General features: G+C 37.0%; 1 pseudogene; it reads left to right on the top strand.

The window, feature by feature from the left end:
* The first annotated feature begins 1208 nt into the window (after positions 1–1208).
* On the top strand, positions 1209–7540 carry LOC118837491 (annotated as a pseudogene).
* Positions 7541–8833: the final 1293 nt, after the last annotated feature.

Here is an 8833-nt window from a genome sequence, read left to right as displayed (position 1 = left end):
TGGCTTCAGGTTCTCCTCACTCCAGGACTGGCACTCCATCTACTGCACCAAAGAGTTCACATTGTAATATGGGAGGCAATATATAAAAATATATACAGCATAAATATAAAGGTAATAAATACAAATATATAAAAAATAGTTAAAATAAAGTAGTTTAGAAAGGAAGGCATTTTAATAGGGAGAAAACAAGTTCATATAAAATATACATGGTGTAAATATAAAGGTAACAAATGCAAATTTGTAAAATATAGTTTTATACAAAATAGTCCAGGAGGAAGGGCATTAGCAGTTGGAAGAGAGGGGAGATCAGGAAAGACCCTGCAGAAGATGGTGTCTGAGTTCTATTTTAAAGAAGCAAGGAACTCTAGGTTAAGATGGACCACATTCCAGGCATTGGATACAGCTACAGCAAAAGACACTGGGATGGGAAATGGAGTGTCCTGTGTGAGGCATGCAGAGAAGGACATTTCGGCTAGATCATAAAATGCAGAAGGGGGAGTAATATCCAGTGAGTCTAGAAAGATGAATTGAGGTCAGATTGTATATAACTTTATGAGCTAAACAGAGTTTATATTTGATCCTGCAGGTTGAAGAACGTTTGTGTAGTAAGGGAGTTGTGTGGTCAGATGTGAACTCAAGAAGAATGTTTTGTGTAGACTGGAGTGGTGAGTAAAGAGTTCATTTGGTTAGATTTGAGCTTCAGGAAAATTACTTTGGCAGGAGTATGTAGGAAAATGGAGTGATGAGAGCCTGAAGTGATAGAAGTGCCAATTTAGGAAGCTAGATGAAAGGCAATGAGGACCAGGACTTAGGAGTTAAATGGATGGGTGAAGAGAATGGGCATAATGCAGGAGTACTCATAAAGCACTCATAAAGAAATGGCAAGATTTCAGAACTGACCTCATATGTGAGATGAGGAAGAATGAAGAGTTGATAATTTTGGGGTTTTGAAGTTGAGACCCTGGAAGAATGGTGATGCCTTTAATAGAAATAAGAGAAGATAGGGAAGTTTCTTAGATGGGAGCATTTATGGGGAAAGAATGAATTCTACTGTAGACATGTTCAGCTTAAGACATCTTTAGAATATACTGTTTGAAAACCTTAAGGTTCTAGAGACATGAAGTTATTGTTATCAAAGTGCTTTATAGACATTTTTATCTCATTTTATCTTTGCAACAACCCTGGGAGGTAAGTGGAATGAAGCTGAAATGCTGCAAAGGTATGTCACAAAGTCACTTCATAGTGGATTGGTGAGTACAACTATGTTATAATTATCTTTTATTTAAGATTTCAACCATCCTCTGATGGTTCCAAAAGAGGAATCCTGACTGCTCATATTCTGATATTTCTAAAATATAAATATAATAAAATGCAACTTCTAAACTACTTTTCTGCATGGCAAAATAGTGAAATTGCATCTGATTAGTTAAGATACCTAAGAAAGTTTAACATAAAGTAACATAGGTCAAATGGTGTATGGAGCAATGGAAAGAGTCCTGACTTTCAAGCCTCAGTACCTGGGTTCAAGTCATGTCTCTTCTAATTATTACCTGTCTGACTTTAGGCAATTCAGTTGCTCTTAACCCTCCAGTTCCCACATCTATAAAAAGAAGGGGCTAGATGATTTTGAAGGTCACTTCAATCACTGACATTCGGTTGATATTCAAAACTACACCTATTAGACAAATAGCTTCCTTTAGAAAATTTTATTTGAAAAATATCAAGCATCCATTTTCCTCTCCTACCTCTATTTCCCTAACACCACTGGGGGGGGGAGCAGGGAGAGGGAGAGACAGAGGGGGGGGGCAGACAGAGAGAGAGAGAGAGAGAGAGAGAGAGAGAGAGAGAGAGAGAGAGAGAGAGAGACTGTGATTATGCAAAACAAATTTCTATATTGACCATGTCCAAAAATGCCTACCACATTCTGCACATCTAGTCCATCACCTCTCTGTCAGGAGGTAGGTAACATAGTTTTTGTGTTTCCTCTGGAGTCAAGGTTGTTCATTGTGTTGATCAAAGTTAAGTTTTTCAAAGTTGTCTTTACAATGTTGTGATTCTTGAACAAAATATTTTCCTTGGTCTACTCACTTCACCTAGTATCAGTTCATACAAGTCTTCTGAGCTCTCTCTGAACCCATCTCTTTTAATCATGTCTTACAACACAATAGTATTTTCCAGGCTTATGTACTATAACTTGCTAAGTCATTCCTCAAATGATAGGCACCCTTTTACCTTCCAGTTCTTTTCCTACATAAAAAAGAGCTACTTTAAGTTATTTTTCACTTATGGGTCCTTTTCTTCTTTCTTTGATCCCCTTATGGGGAAAATAACCTACTTTTACAACACAGTAGAATTCCAATGAGACAAACCTCTCTTCGGTTACATGTTTATGAGTAAGACTGCACCATAGGAAAATAACCTCAAATCCACTTGTCAATTAATTCACAAGTCCATTGAAATACACACACACACACACACAGACACACACACACACACACACACACACACACACACACACACACCCAAGAAGAAAATTCTAACAAAACGGCATAAAGGACAGTCTGGATCTAGAAAACTTTGCATATGATACAGCTTAATTTTAATGTGTGCTTCAATTCTGTTATCTCCCCACAATGAGCAATGTTAGTTGTGCTCCCACCTTTTGGATCATATGTGTTGAGTGGAGGATTGTATTAAATGCTTTTCTCTCACCTTGTAAATGCTAAGTTTTCCCATCCACAACATGAATCAAACTTTTTTTTCTTTTGGTCATTGATAGAATTATTGAGAAACTTTCAGTGCAAAGGTTTGCTTTCTGATAGTTATTCCTTGTACATTGCAGAGCCATACTAAAGTATTTCCCCCCTCTTTTCCTAACAGAGTCTTTCTCTAAACAGAGCTTGAAAAGTTTTTTGTAAACTTCTCACTGTACTTAATCCTGGACTTCAGTAGTCATTTAGAAATGCCAATAGACTCTATAGACAGAAGATGTATTCTTGCCTAGTAACTGGAGTTGATGGAATGAGAGAAAGGGAATTGAAAATAGGCTGTGGGGAAGAGAAAACAAAGAGAACTCATCTCACATAAAAATTTACTTAAAATGAACATATTCTGTTTATACTCTGACCTGTGACTCAGGGGGACCTCTCTTACATGGGAATCTGCTCTGGATTCACAGGATCCAGGTTCATCCCAGGAACATAGAACCTTAATAAGGAATCTGTATCAAGTTTTCTCAGTCTCTTACTCAGGTTCATTGCCTGCAGCCTATAATAACTAAGGTAGCCACTAAGGATTCTTAAGATCATTGATTTATAACTAGAAAGAACCTTCAAGACTATCAAATCTAATAATCTCTTTCTAGATGAAAGAAACAGAGAAGTTAAGTGGCTTGCCCAGGGTCACATAGCTAGCATCTGACAGTAGTATTTGAAGCCATCTTCCAAGTCCAAGGCTCCATCCACTATACCATGCTGCCTCCTTGTCCACTTCCCAGAATGTTGTTTGTTGGCCTGTGCCCCGTGAAAGAAATATAAAGCAGGTGAAACAATTATCTAGACACTCAAGTTCATCTAGGCAAGCACATGTTCTTACAGCCATGTACTTTTAGACACTATTGCCCTTGGACATTCAACCATTACCAGAAGTCCAAGGAAAGGAAAATACAGGCTGTATGTATCCCAGAAGAGACTGACCTAAAAGAGGCAGGGCTGTTTCTCTTCAGCAACTCTCATGGCTAGCTCTTTTTGAGTCAGTTGTTCTCCATCATCAACAGAACAAGCATCCTCATCCTCATCAAGCCACAGAGACCAGAGCTGCTCTATGTTCTCAGCAAGCCTTCATCAAAGAACCAGAGCACATATCCCACTGAAAAAAGCTAGAGTGCTAGAATAGATCCACTGGGATCTTTCCAAATCTATCCAGCAATTCACTCTGACCCTGGTGCCCCTCCCTCCCTCTGATTACAGAGGATAGAGGGGGAAGACAGCAGCTAGGTGGTGCAGTGGGTAGAGTGCCAGGCCTGGAGTCAAGAAGACTTTCTTCCTGAGTTCAAATCTGATCTCAGACACTAATCATATGACCATGGGCAAGTCACTTAACCCTGTTTGCCTCAGTTTCCTCATCTGTAAAATGAACTGGAGAAGGAGATAGTAAACTACCCCAGTATCTTTGCCAAGAAAATCCCAAATGGGGTCATGAAGAGTCAGATTAAACAGAAAAATAACTGATTGCTTTACTTGACTGAATTGCCTATTATGAGCCAGGCACTGTGCTAAGCACTGGGGATACAAAAAGAGGCAAAAGACAATCCCTGCCTCGAAGGAGCTTATGGTCGGTCTATTGGAGGAGACAAAATACTAAACAATAACAAGAGGGGAAAGAGTAGAGAACTTCAATTTAAGGAGGGCTCCCAGGGCATCCATCTCTTCATTTCCCACTGGGCTGCACTCCACTAGACTTCATCATGCTTCAGTGCAGGGCAGCTTCCCTTTTCACCTTTGGTGTGTTATCTATTCCAGCCCTCCCTTTGTTTTGCTTCTCAAATTCCATTCCTTTTAAAAGAATATTTATTTATTTTTAGTTTTCAATGTTCACTTCCGTAAGATTTTGAGTTTTATATTTTCTACCTCTCCTTTTCCTTCACCTTCCCCAAGATGGCATGCAATCTGATATACGATCTACTTATACATTCATATTAAACGTATTTTCTAATTGATCATGATATAAAGAAGAATTAGAACTAATGGGAGGAACCACAAGAAAGAAGACACAAAACACCAAAAGAAAAGGAGAGCAAATGGTGTGCTTCCATCTGCATTCAGACTCCAAAGTTTTTTCTCTGGATACAGATAGCATTTTCCAGCATGAGTCTTTTGGAGTTGTCTTAGTTCCTTGCATTGCTGAGAGAGCTAAGTCTCTCAAAGTCAGTCATTCTACAATGTAGCTGTTACTGTGTACAATGTTCTCCTGGTTCTGCTCATTTCACTCAGCATCAGTTCATATAAGTCTTTCCAGGTTTTTCTGAAGTCTGCCTGCTTATCATTTCTTATAGCACAACAGTATTTCATTATTTTATATACCACAACTTGTTCAACCATTACCCAGTTGATGAGCATCCCCTCAATTTCCAATTCTTTGCCACCATGAAAAAAGCTGCTATAAATATTTTTGTACATGTGGGTCCTTTTCCCATTTTTATAATCTCTTTGGGATACATACCTAGAAATGGAATTGTTGAGTCAAAGGGTGTGCACAGTTTTAGGTCCTTTCGAGCTTAGTTCCAAATTGCTCTCTAGAATAGTGGGATCAGTTCACAGCCCCACCAACAATGCATTAGTGTTCTAATTTTCCCACATCCTCTCCAACATTTATCATTTTCCTGTTTTGTCATGTTAGCCAATCTGACAGGAGAGATGTGGTACCTCAGAGGTGTTTTGATTTGCATTTCTCTAATTAATAGTGATTTAGAGCATTTTTTCATGTGACTATAGATAGCTTGAATTTCTTCCTCTGAAAACTGTCTGTTCATGTCTTTTGACCATTTATCAATTGTGGAATGACTTGTACTCTTATAAGTTTGACTCAGTTCTCTATATATTTTAGAAATGAGGCCTTTATCAAAGACACTGGTTGTAGAAATTGTTTCCCAGCTTTCTGTTTCCCTTTTAATCTTGGTTGCATTGGCTTTGCTTATGCAAAAACGTTTCAACGTAAATCAATCAAAATCATCCATTTTGTTTTTCATAATATTCTCTATCTCTTGTTTGGTCATAAATTCTTCCCTTCTCCATAGATCTGACAGATAAACCATTTCTTGCTCTCCTATTTGCTTATAGCGTCGGCCTTTATATCTAAATCATGTGCTCATTTTGACTTTATTTTGGTATAGGGTGTAAGATGTTACTCTATGCCCAGTTACTGCCATAATATTTTCCAGTTTTCCCAGCAATTTTTGTTAAATAGTGAGCTCTTATCCCAGAAACTGGAGTCTTTGTATTCCAATACTTCTTAAATTGTGTGTTATGCCGTTCCCTCCCCCCCACCAAATTGGCAATGGTAAAAGATGCAACAACCAAAAATTAATTCAAAATCAAATGCATAACGAATTTGAGATTTTCTGGTAGCACTTGCCCATGTTGCCCCTATGACTTCACTGCAGCCTTGGCTCCAAACAAACAACATGCACAGTTCGCCCTGCACATGCCATCACCCCATGCAATGCCAACAAATGATGCCACGAGCACTTTGCCTCAAATTTGAGACTATTGCATGTTATGAATTGCAGTGCTTTTACTGCATATACAAAGTTTTCTGCTCTTACAGAAACATAATAGTTTAATTACGGAAAATAAAGACTTTTAGTATTTTCCTACCATCATTCCTCAGCATGTATCAAATTAGTATGTCTTTAAATTGTGTTAGAATGTTTGATTTTAAAAATTGCTCTTATCTCCTTCTTTTACTGAAGCATATGTTTAATTGCAGCAAGTAAAAACAAAATCCCTTTAATAATATTTCTGCGCCATCACTACCATATGTGTATGTAAGTGTGAACATCAATTTTTTAAATTAGGCACAAACAAATGTAATTTCATCAACTAAAGCTAGTATTTATTTAAGAAATTATTAGCAATATATGTTTATATTTTAGGACAGAAATATTTTTGGTTGTGGATAGAGATAAAAATACTGATGACAATGTGACAGAGACTTCACTACCAGATTGTAGTAAACTTAAATGGACAAGAAAAAAGAAACTATATTGAATCATACAGCTCTCAAGAGGGCAATGTTTAAACAGATTATTGAAATTGAAAGATGGAGTTGTTATATTTTAACTGAGCAGAAATTTGATTTTTGTTGATTTTTTTCTTAATGACTTATGACTTTCAAAGCTGTGTTATTTGTCAGATATTTTCAAAAAAGCTCAATGATTTAAACATCTCACTTCAAGGAAAAAAAATTGTAACATATTTATGTTAAAAGATAAAATTGGCCTTTTGTGAGTTGGCGGGGAGTGAGGAGGCAACAGAAGGCCTTGGGCACCCTGAGAGAGTATAAGGTAGTTGGACGCTGCCTGCCTACTCCCAAGAGTCCAGTGCCGCCTCTTTATCAGATGTGGATCTTTGCTCCTAATCATGTTATAGCAAAGTCCTGATTCTGGTACTTTGTTTTGCATCTGAAAAAGATGAAGATGTCTTCTGGACAAATTGTATACTGCTGACAGGTCTTTGAATGAAAAATTTTGGCCTCTGGCTGTGCTATGATTCCAAGAGTAGGACCCACAACATGTACAGGGAGTACAGGGACCTGATAACTGCTGGTGCTGTCACTCAGTGCTACCAAGATATGGGAGCCCATCACCATGCCTGGGACCCACTCCATCCAGATCATGAAAGTGGAAGAAATTCCTGACAGCAAATGCCACCGGCCTGCAGTCAAGCAGTTTCACAAAATCAAGTTCCCTCTGCCCCAGAGAGTTATGTGTCACCAGCACAAACCATGCTTTACTACCAAGAGGCCCAATACCTTCTTCTAAATGCGAAGATGAGGAGGCATCTGTTTTATTTTATCTGTTTAAATTTCTCAACTGGAAAAAAGGGTAAAATTTTATTTTAAAAGTTAACATATGGAAGAATAGGGTGGGAAGTGGTTTTTTAGAAATGTTTACAGTTACAGATGATTTTATAATTGAAAATAACCTTCCCAAAGATTTAATTGTAAGAGTTATAATTGATCATCTGAAGTGCCTGGAGACACAGTTTCAGAAATACTTCCCTCAAATTTTGACTCAAAAAAACTAAGTTGAGTTCAGAAATCATACTCAGTTGAAATAAAAAAAAATCAGTCATCTGCCATTAAAAGTTCAAGAGGAATTTGCTGAGTTATCAAATGACACAGGTTTAAAACTTGAGTTTCCTAAAAAAAAATCATTAAATGAATTTTGGTTTGGGATTAGGACAGAATTTCCAATAATTTCTGAAATGGTCCTAAACATACTTTTGCCATTTTATACTACATATTTCTGTGAAGTGGCATTCTCAGTATTGACAATTATAAAATCAAAAATATCAATCGATTCTAAAAAATATTGAAGATGCTCTGAGTCCTGCAGTATCAAATATTCCACCAAGATCTAATTTAATTCATGATGTCAATAGCTAACATTTATAAGACACTTTATGTAAAAATAAGCAAGCACATCCAACTCATCAGTATGCAAAGTTGCTTTCATCTTAAATGAAAAGTAAAATTGTATGTGTACCAGAAGAATTTTTTTAAAATAAATTTCTTTATGATTTATTATCAGTAAATGTTTGATTTGTATATCTGTTTTATATACCTATATACCTGGGGTTGTGTAAAAATTTCTCAGGTGAAAAGGAGCCGAGAGTAGAAAAAGTTTAAGAAGCTTTGGTCTATCCCTATCAGATTGTGAGCTCCTTGAGGGCAGGGGCTGTGTTTTGCTTTCTTTGTATTGCCAACACTTAACACAATGTCTGGCACATAGTAGATGCTTGATAAATCCTTTTTTTTTTTTTTTTACCTATTTGTGTTACCTTTCATACATAGTCATATCTTTATCTCCACGCCATGGACTGAATGATGTGAGATTACAAGATGCTCTTCTACTTATCATTTGTTGATCATAAAAAAAAAATCTGACTAGATAGGGCAAAAAAAGTCACTTTAAAGGCTCTCTTCCTATAAGGAGTTTTCTAATGACATACCAAAAATTATTTGAGATTCATTGGAAGAGATAACAACAAGGTTAACCTGATGCAAGGACCTTTACAGCACACGAAGAGAAGTATAACAGAGAGGTATGTGT

This window comes from Trichosurus vulpecula, chromosome 1 (genome assembly GCF_011100635.1).
Source record: "Trichosurus vulpecula isolate mTriVul1 chromosome 1, mTriVul1.pri, whole genome shotgun sequence".
In the NCBI taxonomy this organism is placed as follows: Eukaryota; Metazoa; Chordata; class Mammalia; order Diprotodontia; family Phalangeridae; genus Trichosurus; species Trichosurus vulpecula.
The sequence above is the reverse complement of the archived record's forward strand: the minus strand, read 5'-3'. Positions and strand labels throughout refer to the sequence as shown.